Raw genomic sequence first — 12,556 nt, forward strand, 5'->3', positions numbered from 1 at the left:
TATCTGTGGATTACCGACAGAAGGGAAGGATGCAGTACTCCAATGGATTGGAAAGAACTGTCCGTATTGTGGTGGATGTGGCTGACCAGCAGAAGAACAACATTGTGTTTATTGGAAGAGAAGTTGTTCAAGGTATGGCCGGATTTTCTTTGGATCAGTTATTTTGTGTTCAAGAGGCTCCTAAGACTGGGACCTACGATGTTTCTTTTGTTGTGGAGAGCGATTGTTTGAAATTTTTTGAGATTTTTAAGGCGAACGCCAATAATCCTATTTTAAAGGGGGTGAAAGCTATACCTTTATTTGAATTGGAGGAAAAAGTTTTGTTCCTGCATGTTTACAACCCTTTTACAGAGGAGGCTATGTTGAAAAATTTCTTAAATGTATACTGCTCGACTGTAAAAGGTGGGATAAAACAGAAGAGTGTGTTGGGGGTCTTTAATGGAACCTATAAATATTGGGTGAAGTTAAGAGTGGATCCAAATGGGATTGGAGGAGTGAAGCACCCCCCGCAAAACTTCACCATTGCGGGCCATAGAGGCTACTTATATTATCAAGGTCAGCCGTCGTACTGCAGAAATTGTTTTTGCTTTGGACATATAAGTACAGAGTGTCCTGGGATGAAGAGATGCAGAAATTGCAAAAAGCCTGGTCATGAGGCTGGAGCCTGCCCGTCCCCTAAAACATGCGACTTTTGCAATGAAGCAGGGCATGTATATAGGAACTGTCCAGAAATAGCAAAAAAGAGAGAAGAAAAGTGGGCAGAAGATGTGAATAAGTATACTAAGATGGTGGTTCTGGGGAGGAAGGAGGATGTGAGAAGGAAAGATGTCAGAAAAGAGAGGAGAGAGCAAAGTGTTGTGGAGGAGGAGGGGAGTGTTGGAGAGAAGGTATTGAAGGAGTTAAACAAAATGGCACAGGAGGTGGTGGAAAGTGTGAGAACAGAAAGAGGAGAAGATATTGAGGAGCTACAAAGTCCAGAAGTTGTGGAGGAACCACAAAGCCCAGAAGTGGTAGAGACTCCTGAGTCCCTGAGGATTGACTGGTCTGAGTCAGAGGTGGAGAGTGGTGAGGGGGAAGAGAGAGATGATTTTTTTCGTCCCCCCAAGAAAACAGCCAGAGTGTCCCACGGTGATGACCTACAATCGGAGGTGGTGGAGACGCAAAATCGTTTCCAATCGCTATCTGAAACCGGGATGGATGTGGGCGGTAGCCAGGAAATACCTGCAGAGACAATCAGCAGAAAAGTGAACTGAAGCTTATGTGTCTTTTTTCTTCCTTAGGGTTGTTAATGTGTTGTGGTGTTAAATGTCTGTGAGAATTTTGTCCTCCAATGTAAGGGTCTTCAGAAGTAAGATCAGGAGGAGAGCGGTGTTGGAAATACTGGCTGGAATTGGCGCCGATATTATTTGTGTGCAGGAGTGTGGGTTAGAAAGAGAACCTGGGAGGGAGGAGTGGACATATGGACCAGCAATATGGTCAGTGTCTAATAAAAATAGAAATGATGGGGTGGGAATATTATTTAGAAGTTATAATTTTAATGTTTGTTCTTACACTGTTATTATGGAGGGAAGGTGTTTGCTGGTTTCAGTTGAGTTTTGTGGGGTTAAATTTCGTTTAATTAATGTGTATGCACCCGTGAGGAGGGAGGAGAGGGTGACTTTGTTTGAGGCAGTTAGATTTTTTTTGCCTGGGAGAGAGCCTTTGGTGTGGGTGGGGGATTTCAATTGTGAGACTGAGGGAAGTGTGGATGTGGCAGGCGATATGGTGAAAAGTATGTGTGTGGACTTTAATTTGCAGGACATGGTGAAGGTGTGTGGAGTGGACCCTGTCCCAAAAACATATCGCGCAGATAGTGGAAGATATGAGTCAAGGCTGGATATGTGTTTTATATCCAAGGGAATGTTGGGTAGAGGGTATACGCAGATTCCGGTGACATATTCAGACCATGAGTGTGTGTTGTGTGAGGTAGTTTTGGATGTTGAGTGTATAAGTGGGAGGGGAGTATGGAAATTAAATGTTAAGTTGCTAGAGGAGGATGGGATTGTTTCTGAGTATAAAGAGAGGTATAGGAAATGGTGTGAGAGAAAAAGTGAGTTTGAGAATATTCTGTGTTGGTGGGATTGGGTGAAAGAAAGATCAGGGGTGTTTTTTAAAAGGTATGGGTATAAAAAAGCAGCAGATAGGAAAAAAAGGTATACATGGTTAAATAAGCGATTGGTATTTTTGAACAAACTAAAGAAGGGTGGTGTGGATGTGGAGGATGAGATTGAGAGTGTGAAAAGGGATTTGAAGAGTTGGATGAATGAGAGAGGGAGAGAAATAATGTACCAAGCGAAAGTGGATAAACTTGAAAAGGATGAAAAGTGTTCAAGATATTTCTTTAAGAAGGTGTTTGGAAAGAAGGAGGATCTGGTGAGAGTGTATGGGAATGATGGAAGGGTGGTGAGTGGTAGGAGTGTGCTTGGGGTGGTGAAAGCGTTTTATGATGATTTGTATGCAGTGAGAAAGTGTGATAGAGACTTAGAATCAGAAGTACTGGCAGGGATTGATAGAAAGGTGGATACCAGAGAGTGTGGGAATTTAATGAGAGAGATTGGAATGAAAGAGGTAGAACAGACTATTGGGAGTATGGCGTTGAATAAGACTCCAGGGGAAGACGGTTTGCCTGTTGAGTTTTTCAAGACTATGTGGGAGATAATAAAGGAGGATTTGGTGAGTGTGTTTAGATATATATGGATGAATGGTAGAATGGCTGAGAGTATGAGGAGTGGTATTGTGGTATTAATATATAAAAAAGGGGACGCAAAGGATGTGAGGAATTGGAGGCCTATAACTTTATTGAATGGAGACTATAAAATTTTTTCAAAAATTATAGCAAATAGGATGAGAGGTGTGATTGATCAGGTGATTGGAGAAGAACAAGTGTGTGCAGTGCCAGGAAGAAGGATAAGTGAAAATTTATGTTTGTTGCGGGATATGTTATGGGATGGTATGAGTAGAAAGCAGGAGATTAGTGTGGTGTCGATTGATTTCGAAAAGGCGTATGATCGTTTGGCGCATGAGTTTTTGTTTAAAGTATTGGTGAGAATGGGGTTTCCAAGTGATTTTGTGAATGTAGTGAGAGTGTTGTATAAGGATGTGTTTAGTAAAATTCAGATAAATGGATGGTTGTCTGAGAGAGTGGAAGTGTGTTCGGGGGTTAGGCAGGGATGCCCTCTATCCCCTATAGCGTTTATTTGTGCTATGGAGCCTTTATTGCAGTTAATTCGTAAGGACAAGGTTTTGAGGGGGATTAAGATACCTGGGAGTAGAGGTAGAGAAGCCAAAGTTCTGGCATATATGGATGATGTTTGTGTGGTGTGTGAGTCTGCAGCAAGTGTGAGGAGAGCGAAATTATTGGTTGCGTTTTTTTGTGGAGCGTCTGGGTTTAAAGTGAATTGGAAGAAGAGTGAGTATAAATGTTTTGGGAGGGTTGGCGAGGGTGAAGATGTGGGTATAGAGAGAGTGGAAGGTGCAATTAAAGTGTTAGGGGTTAAAATGGATGAAAGTTTAAATGGAAGACAGAGTTGGGATGATGTGTGTGAGAAAGTGTCAAAAAAATTAAATTTTTGGAGATTGAGAGATTTGTCAATGGTGGGAAAAGTGTTGATAATCAAAAGTGTGATATTGCCAATATTGTTGTATGTGGCGGTGGTTTTTCCACCAGGGTATAGAATGGAGAGAAAGGTGAAAAGGATTTTGTTTATGTTTTTGTGGGGTACGAAAATGGAGCGAGTGAGAAGAGAGATTGTGATGAAGGATTGGAGGAATGGTGGGTTAAATTTTCCAAATATTGAAGTGTATCTGGGGGTGAATGTAATTTTTATGGTGAGAAGGATGATGAGAGGGGAACAGAATTCAGCATGTATGTTAAGATATTTGGCAGGGAGAATGTTGTGTAAGGTAGGATGGATGGAGAGAGATTTGAGAGTTCCGTATGCATTCGAAAGCCCGAGTTGGTATGTGTATGTGGAAAGGTGTTTAGTTAATTATAATTTAGTGGGTGTGCGAAAAGAGGTGTTGGAGAATAAAAGGAGTGTGATGAAGTTTATAAATGGGAGGGAGGTTGAGTGCCCAATTAATATGGTTAGAGGGTTGGATGTGAGTAGGGTGTGGAGGAGTCTGGAGACTGAGGGCATATCAAATCGACAGAAGGAGATTGTGTGGCAAGGGTTGCATGGGGCGTTACCTGTGAGAGAATTCCAGAAGAATCGTGGGTTGGGGAGAAGTGAGTTGTGTCCTAGGGAAGGATGTGGAGGGATTGAAAGTGTGATGCATTTGTTTTGGAATTGTGATAGAGCGCAGGAGGTTTGGAAGGGAATAGGGCCTTTATGTAAGGAGTTGACTGGGTTAAGGAATTTTTCGTATCAAATGGTTTTGTTTGGGTTATGTTTGGTTGGGAGGAGAAATAGAAGAGTGTGGTTTGTGTTACTTGCAATAATTAAAGAGGTTCTGTGGGATGTAAGGAATCTATATGTGTTCAAGAGAAAAGACATTCCAACAGAAGGTTGTTTGAGAATGATCTTGAGCAAATTATACGTAGTTTATTTGTTAGATAAGCAGAGGGTGGGGGAGGAGGATGCCGAAGGGATATGGAAGTTCTTGAAGTGGAGGCATTTGGTGAAGGTGTAGGTTAGTGTGAATATGTTTTAGTTGGATTTGTTTTTGAAATTGTTTAAAAATAAAAGAACAGAAATGAACCGTATGATGAGTATGGGAAAAGTTCACGCTGGGTAAAAGAAGGTAAACTGCGTGCGAAACGAAAGTTTTTCCCTTGGTGAATGTAACCAAACCTGAAGGTTTAAAAAAAAAAAAAAAAAAAAAATCTGTTCTTATCAGTTTAATATCTGATACGTCCCCTATCTGGGGACCATATATTAAATGGATTTTTAGAACAGGGAGATGGAAAAAGAGCTTGCTCTGTCCTCTCCAGGCATTGACCTGGTATTGCAGTGCCTCCAGGTTCAGTGCACCCCCTAATGAGTTTGCAAAAAACAGAGCAAAAGAATGAAGAAGGAAACAAGCCGGCTGCACCTGAAACTACTGTTTTGCAAGAAACATCCCTCGAGTGTGTTGTGCGCAGGTGGACCGACCCCGAAAAATTAGCCCGAGTGTGGCTACGAAAAGTTTGTTTGTCCAAGACTTGCTGGCCTCTGTTGCCATGGCAACCAACTGGCAGAGTTGTTTACAACTTGGCTGCCGGGCCAGTGCTGGTGATGTCATCGCGGGACGTGATGTCATCAAGGCTTTGCTGCTATACACAGCTGCCAGCACAACAAGCAGCTCAGTTGCAGCCGGTCAAGCGACCGAGCAGGTAGGTGGAAAGGTAGGTGCAGTTTATTAAACCGTTTCCTTTGGATTTGATTTCCTGGTGGCCGGCCGATGTATCCTGCTGATGCTGCCTGCCTACGGCTCCAGCTGGGAGAATTCACCCTCCATGTTCTTTGATAGATAGATTAGATACATTAGATAGAATAGATAGGATAGATAGGATAGATTAGATAGATAGATAGATAGATAGATAGATAGATAGATAGATAGGTAGGTAGGTAGGTAGGTAGGTAGGTACTAATAATAAGCTAGCCAGCTAGGCAGCCAGCCACAGAGACAGCCAGCCAGCTACAGAGACAGCCAGCCAAAGAGCTAGCTGCATGTCATGTATGCCAGACAGAGACGGAGACAGAGACAGAGACGTGTATGTCTGCCATCCATCAGGTGGAAGCAGACGCAGTGTGATTGGGGGGTGGAGCTATTCAGATTTGAGAGCAGAAAGGAAGACAGAGGCAGTGCTAGGCAATAGGAGATGCAGTGTGAAAGCACGTCCGGTCCGCCATCTGAGAGGGTGGAGCGCATAATAGGGTATGTATGTCTGGCTTCGCCTTAACAAGAAGGACGTGGTGTCCGAGAAGGGGAGTTTTCGGGAAACCGTTGTGGCCATCGCTTCTCGGCCTTTTGGCTAAGATCAAGTGTAGTATCTGTTCTTATCAGTTTAATATCTGATACGTCCCCTATCTGGGGACCATATATTAAATGGATTTTTAGAACAGGGAGATGGAAAAAGAGCTTGCTCTGTCCTCTCCAGGCATTGACCTGGTATTGCAGTGCCTCCAGGTTCAGTGCACCCCCTAATGAGTTTGCAAAAAACAGAGCAAAAGAATGAAGAAGGAAACAAGCCGGCTGCACCTGAAACTACTGTTTTGCAAGAAACATCCCTCGAGTGTGTTGTGCGCAGGTGGACCGACCCCGAAAAATTAGCCCGAGTGTGGCTACGAAAAGTTTGTTTGTCCAAGACTTGCTGGCCTCTGTTGCCATGGCAACCAACTGGCAGAGTTGTTTACAACTTGGCTGCCGGGCCAGTGCTGGTGATGTCATCGCGGGACGTGATGTCATCAAGGCTTTGCTGCTATACACAGCTGCCAGCACAACAAGCAGCTCAGTTGCAGCCGGTCAAGCGACCGAGCAGGTAGGTGGAAAGGTAGGTGCAGTTTATTAAACCGTTTCCTTTGGATTTGATTTCCTGGTGGCCGGCCGATGTATCCTGCTGATGCTGCCTGCCTACGGCTCCAGCTGGGAGAATTCACCCTCCATGTTCTTTGATAGATAGATTAGATACATTAGATAGAATAGATAGGATAGATAGGATAGATTAGATAGATAGATAGATAGATAGATAGATAGATAGATAGATAGATAGGTAGGTAGGTAGGTAGGTAGGTACTAATAATAAGCTAGCCAGCTAGGCAGCCAGCCACAGAGACAGCCAGCCAGCTACAGAGACAGCCAGCCAAAGAGCTAGCTGCATGTCATGTATGCCAGACAGAGACGGAGACAGAGACAGAGACGTGTATGTCTGCCATCCATCAGGTGGAAGCAGACGCAGTGTGATTGGGGGGTGGAGCTATTCAGATTTGAGAGCAGAAAGGAAGACAGAGGCAGTGCTAGGCAATAGGAGATGCAGTGTGAAAGCACGTCCGGTCCGCCATCTGAGAGGGTGGAGCGCATAATAGGGTATGTATGTCTGGCTTCGCCTTAACAAGAAGGACGTGGTGTCCGAGAAGGGGAGTTTTCGGGAAACCGTTGTGGCCATCGCTTCTCGGCCTTTTGGCTAAGATCAAGTGTAGTATCTGTTCTTATCAGTTTAATATCTGATACGTCCCCTATCTGGGGACCATATATTAAATGGATTTTTAGAACAGGGAGATGGAAAAAGAGCTTGCTCTGTCCTCTCCAGGCATTGACCTGGTATTGCAGTGCCTCCAGGTTCAGTGCACCCCCTAATGAGTTTGCAAAAAACAGAGCAAAAGAATGAAGAAGGAAACAAGCCGGCTGCACCTGAAACTACTGTTTTGCAAGAAACATCCCTCGAGTGTGTTGTGCGCAGGTGGACCGACCCCGAAAAATTAGCCCGAGTGTGGCTACGAAAAGTTTGTTTGTCCAAGACTTGCTGGCCTCTGTTGCCATGGCAACCAACTGGCAGAGTTGTTTACAACTTGGCTGCCGGGCCAGTGCTGGTGATGTCATCGCGGGACGTGATGTCATCAAGGCTTTGCTGCTATACACAGCTGCCAGCACAACAAGCAGCTCAGTTGCAGCCGGTCAAGCGACCGAGCAGGTAGGTGGAAAGGTAGGTGCAGTTTATTAAACCGTTTCCTTTGGATTTGATTTCCTGGTGGCCGGCCGATGTATCCTGCTGATGCTGCCTGCCTACGGCTCCAGCTGGGAGAATTCACCCTCCATGTTCTTTGATAGATAGATTAGATACATTAGATAGAATAGATAGGATAGATAGGATAGATTAGATAGATAGATAGATAGATAGATAGATAGATAGATAGATAGGTAGGTAGGTAGGTAGGTACTAATAATAAGCTAGCCAGCTAGGCAGCCAGCCACAGAGACAGCCAGCCAGCTACAGAGACAGCCAGCCAAAGAGCTAGCTGCATGTCATGTATGCCAGACAGAGACGGAGACAGAGACAGAGACGTGTATGTCTGCCATCCATCAGGTGGAAGCAGACGCAGTGTGATTGGGGGGTGGAGCTATTCAGATTTGAGAGCAGAAAGGAAGACAGAGGCAGTGCTAGGCAATAGGAGATGCAGTGTGAAAGCACGTCCGGTCCGCCATCTGAGAGGGTGGAGCGCATAATAGGGTATGTATGTCTGGCTTCGCCTTAACAAGAAGGACGTGGTGTCCGAGAAGGGGAGTTTTCGGGAAACCGTTGTGGCCATCGCTTCTCGGCCTTTTGGCTAAGATCAAGTGTAGTATCTGTTCTTATCAGTTTAATATCTGATACGTCCCCTATCTGGGGACCATATATTAAATGGATTTTTAGAACAGGGAGATGGAAAAAGAGCTTGCTCTGTCCTCTCCAGGCATTGACCTGGTATTGCAGTGCCTCCAGGTTCAGTGCACCCCCTAATGAGTTTGCAAAAAACAGAGCAAAAGAATGAAGAAGGAAACAAGCCGGCTGCACCTGAAACTACTGTTTTGCAAGAAACATCCCTCGAGTGTGTTGTGCGCAGGTGGACCGACCCCGAAAAATTAGCCCGAGTGTGGCTACGAAAAGTTTGTTTGTCCAAGACTTGCTGGCCTCTGTTGCCATGGCAACCAACTGGCAGAGTTGTTTACAACTTGGCTGCCGGGCCAGTGCTGGTGATGTCATCGCGGGACGTGATGTCATCAAGGCTTTGCTGCTATACACAGCTGCCAGCACAACAAGCAGCTCAGTTGCAGCCGGTCAAGCGACCGAGCAGGTAGGTGGAAAGGTAGGTGCAGTTTATTAAACCGTTTCCTTTGGATTTGATTTCCTGGTGGCCGGCCGATGTATCCTGCTGATGCTGCCTGCCTACGGCTCCAGCTGGGAGAATTCACCCTCCATGTTCTTTGATAGATAGATTAGATACATTAGATAGAATAGATAGGATAGATAGGATAGATTAGATAGATAGATAGATAGATAGATAGATAGATAGATAGATAGATAGATAGATAGGTAGGTAGGTAGGTAGGTACTAATAATAAGCTAGCCAGCTAGGCAGCCAGCCACAGAGACAGCCAGCCAGCTACAGAGACAGCCAGCCAAAGAGCTAGCTGCATGTCATGTATGCCAGACAGAGACGGAGACAGAGACAGAGACGTGTATGTCTGCCATCCATCAGGTGGAAGCAGACGCAGTGTGATTGGGGGGTGGAGCTATTCAGATTTGAGAGCAGAAAGGAAGACAGAGGCAGTGCTAGGCAATAGGAGATGCAGTGTGAAAGCACGTCCGGTCCGCCATCTGAGAGGGTGGAGCGCATAATAGGGTATGTATGTCTGGCTTCGCCTTAACAAGAAGGACGTGGTGTCCGAGAAGGGGAGTTTTCGGGAAACCGTTGTGGCCATCGCTTCTCGGCCTTTTGGCTAAGATCAAGTGTAGTATCTGTTCTTATCAGTTTAATATCTGATACGTCCCCTATCTGGGGACCATATATTAAATGGATTTTTAGAACAGGGAGATGGAAAAAGAGCTTGCTCTGTCCTCTCCAGGCATTGACCTGGTATTGCAGTGCCTCCAGGTTCAGTGCACCCCCTAATGAGTTTGCAAAAAACAGAGCAAAAGAATGAAGAAGGAAACAAGCCGGCTGCACCTGAAACTACTGTTTTGCAAGAAACATCCCTCGAGTGTGTTGTGCGCAGGTGGACCGACCCCGAAAAATTAGCCCGAGTGTGGCTACGAAAAGTTTGTTTGTCCAAGACTTGCTGGCCTCTGTTGCCATGGCAACCAACTGGCAGAGTTGTTTACAACTTGGCTGCCGGGCCAGTGCTGGTGATGTCATCGCGGGACGTGATGTCATCAAGGCTTTGCTGCTATACACAGCTGCCAGCACAACAAGCAGCTCAGTTGCAGCCGGTCAAGCGACCGAGCAGGTAGGTGGAAAGGTAGGTGCAGTTTATTAAACCGTTTCCTTTGGATTTGATTTCCTGGTGGCCGGCCGATGTATCCTGCTGATGCTGCCTGCCTACGGCTCCAGCTGGGAGAATTCACCCTCCATGTTCTTTGATAGATAGATTAGATACATTAGATAGAATAGATAGGATAGATAGGATAGATTAGATAGATAGATAGATAGATAGATAGATAGATAGATAGATAGATAGATAGGTAGGTAGGTAGGTAGGTACTAATAATAAGCTAGCCAGCTAGGCAGCCAGCCACAGAGACAGCCAGCCAGCTACAGAGACAGCCAGCCAAAGAGCTAGCTGCATGTCATGTATGCCAGACAGAGACGGAGACAGAGACAGAGACGTGTATGTCTGCCATCCATCAGGTGGAAGCAGACGCAGTGTGATTGGGGGGTGGAGCTATTCAGATTTGAGAGCAGAAAGGAAGACAGAGGCAGTGCTAGGCAATAGGAGATGCAGTGTGAAAGCACGTCCGGTCCGCCATCTGAGAGGGTGGAGCGCATAATAGGGTATGTATGTCTGGCTTCGCCTTAACAAGAAGGACGTGGTGTCCGAGAAGGGGAGTTTTCGGGAAACCGTTGTGGCCATCGCTTCTCGGCCTTTTGGCTAAGATCAAGTGTAGTATCTGTTCTTATCAGTTTAATATCTGATACGTCCCCTATCTGGGGACCATATATTAAATGGATTTTTAGAACAGGGAGATGGAAAAAGAGCTTGCTCTGTCCTCTCCAGGCATTGACCTGGTATTGCAGTGCCTCCAGGTTCAGTGCACCCCCTAATGAGTTTGCAAAAAACAGAGCAAAAGAATGAAGAAGGAAACAAGCCGGCTGCACCTGAAACTACTGTTTTGCAAGAAACATCCCTCGAGTGTGTTGTGCGCAGGTGGACCGACCCCGAAAAATTAGCCCGAGTGTGGCTACGAAAAGTTTGTTTGTCCAAGACTTGCTGGCCTCTGTTGCCATGGCAACCAACTGGCAGAGTTGTTTACAACTTGGCTGCCGGGCCAGTGCTGGTGATGTCATCGCGGGACGTGATGTCATCAAGGCTTTGCTGCTATACACAGCTGCCAGCACAACAAGCAGCTCAGTTGCAGCCGGTCAAGCGACCGAGCAGGTAGGTGGAAAGGTAGGTGCAGTTTATTAAACCGTTTCCTTTGGATTTGATTTCCTGGTGGCCGGCCGATGTATCCTGCTGATGCTGCCTGCCTACGGCTCCAGCTGGGAGAATTCACCCTCCATGTTCTTTGATAGATAGATTAGATACATTAGATAGAATAGATAGGATAGATAGGATAGATTAGATAGATAGATAGATAGATAGATAGATAGATAGATAGGTAGGTAGGTAGGTAGGTACTAATAATAAGCTAGCCAGCTAGGCAGCCAGCCACAGAGACAGCCAGCCAGCTACAGAGACAGCCAGCCAAAGAGCTAGCTGCATGTCATGTATGCCAGACAGAGACGGAGACAGAGACAGAGACGTGTATGTCTGCCATCCATCAGGTGGAAGCAGACGCAGTGTGATTGGGGGGTGGAGCTATTCAGATTTGAGAGCAGAAAGGAAGACAGAGGCAGTGCTAGGCAATAGGAGATGCAGTGTGAAAGCACGTCCGGTCCGCCATCTGAGAGGGTGGAGCGCATAATAGGGTATGTATGTCTGGCTTCGCCTTAACAAGAAGGACGTGGTGTCCGAGAAGGGGAGTTTTCGGGAAACCGTTGTGGCCATCGCTTCTCGGCCTTTTGGCTAAGATCAAGTGTAGTATCTGTTCTTATCAGTTTAATATCTGATACGTCCCCTATCTGGGGACCATATATTAAATGGATTTTTAGAACAGGGAGATGGAAAAAGAGCTTGCTCTGTCCTCTCCAGGCATTGACCTGGTATTGCAGTGCCTCCAGGTTCAGTGCACCCCCTAATGAGTTTGCAAAAAACAGAGCAAAAGAATGAAGAAGGAAACAAGCCGGCTGCACCTGAAACTACTGTTTTGCAAGAAACATCCCTCGAGTGTGTTGTGCGCAGGTGGACCGACCCCGAAAAATTAGCCCGAGTGTGGCTACGAAAAGTTTGTTTGTCCAAGACTTGCTGGCCTCTGTTGCCATGGCAACCAACTGGCAGAGTTGTTTACAACTTGGCTGCCGGGCCAGTGCTGGTGATGTCATCGCGGGACGTGATGTCATCAAGGCTTTGCTGCTATACACAGCTGCCAGCACAACAAGCAGCTCAGTTGCAGCCGGTCAAGCGACCGAGCAGGTAGGTGGAAAGGTAGGTGCAGTTTATTAAACCGTTTCCTTTGGATTTGATTTCCTGGTGGCCGGCCGATGTATCCTGCTGATGCTGCCTGCCTACGGCTCCAGCTGGGAGAATTCACCCTCCATGTTCTTTGATAGATAGATTAGATACATTAGATAGAATAGATAGGATAGATAGGATAGATTAGATAGATAGATAGATAGATAGATAGATAGATAGATAGATAGATAGATAGGTAGGTAGGTAGGTACTAATAATAAGCTAGCCAGCTAGGCAGCCAGCCACAGAGACAGCCAGCCAGCTACAGAGACAGCCAGCCAAAGAG

The 12,556-nt window shown here is 45.8% G+C and overlaps 6 non-coding genes and 2 pseudogenes across 6 annotated transcripts; all 8 read left to right on the forward strand.

The window, feature by feature from the left end:
- The window catches only part of LOC138773652 (U2 spliceosomal RNA), a 110-nt pseudogene extending 107 nt beyond the window's left edge, over positions 1-3 (forward strand).
- Positions 4-4,808: 4,805 nt separating this feature from the next.
- On the forward strand, positions 4,809-5,017 carry LOC138773605 (U2 spliceosomal RNA; annotated as a pseudogene).
- Positions 5,018-5,975: 958 nt separating this feature from the next.
- Positions 5,976-6,166, forward strand: LOC138773484 (U2 spliceosomal RNA). Its single transcript, XR_011360142.1, has one exon. It is a non-coding gene; the product is annotated as a U2 spliceosomal RNA (small nuclear RNA).
- A 958-nt stretch (positions 6,167-7,124) lies between these two features.
- Positions 7,125-7,315, forward strand: LOC138773496 (U2 spliceosomal RNA). The gene has a single exon (XR_011360148.1). It is a non-coding gene; the product is annotated as a U2 spliceosomal RNA (small nuclear RNA).
- Positions 7,316-8,265: 950 nt separating this feature from the next.
- LOC138773508 (U2 spliceosomal RNA) lies at positions 8,266-8,456 on the forward strand. Its single transcript, XR_011360157.1, has one exon. It is a non-coding gene; the product is annotated as a U2 spliceosomal RNA (small nuclear RNA).
- Positions 8,457-9,418: 962 nt separating this feature from the next.
- Positions 9,419-9,609, forward strand: LOC138773519 (U2 spliceosomal RNA). Its single transcript, XR_011360165.1, has one exon. It is a non-coding gene; the product is annotated as a U2 spliceosomal RNA (small nuclear RNA).
- Positions 9,610-10,567: 958 nt separating this feature from the next.
- LOC138773530 (U2 spliceosomal RNA) lies at positions 10,568-10,758 on the forward strand. The gene has a single exon (XR_011360172.1). It is a non-coding gene; the product is annotated as a U2 spliceosomal RNA (small nuclear RNA).
- Positions 10,759-11,704: 946 nt separating this feature from the next.
- Positions 11,705-11,895, forward strand: LOC138773541 (U2 spliceosomal RNA). The gene has a single exon (XR_011360178.1). It is a non-coding gene; the product is annotated as a U2 spliceosomal RNA (small nuclear RNA).
- The last annotated feature ends 661 nt before the right edge of the window (positions 11,896-12,556 follow it).

Source organism: Dendropsophus ebraccatus, chromosome 14 (genome assembly GCF_027789765.1).
Source record: "Dendropsophus ebraccatus isolate aDenEbr1 chromosome 14, aDenEbr1.pat, whole genome shotgun sequence".
NCBI lineage: Eukaryota > Metazoa > Chordata > Amphibia > Anura > Hylidae > Dendropsophus > Dendropsophus ebraccatus.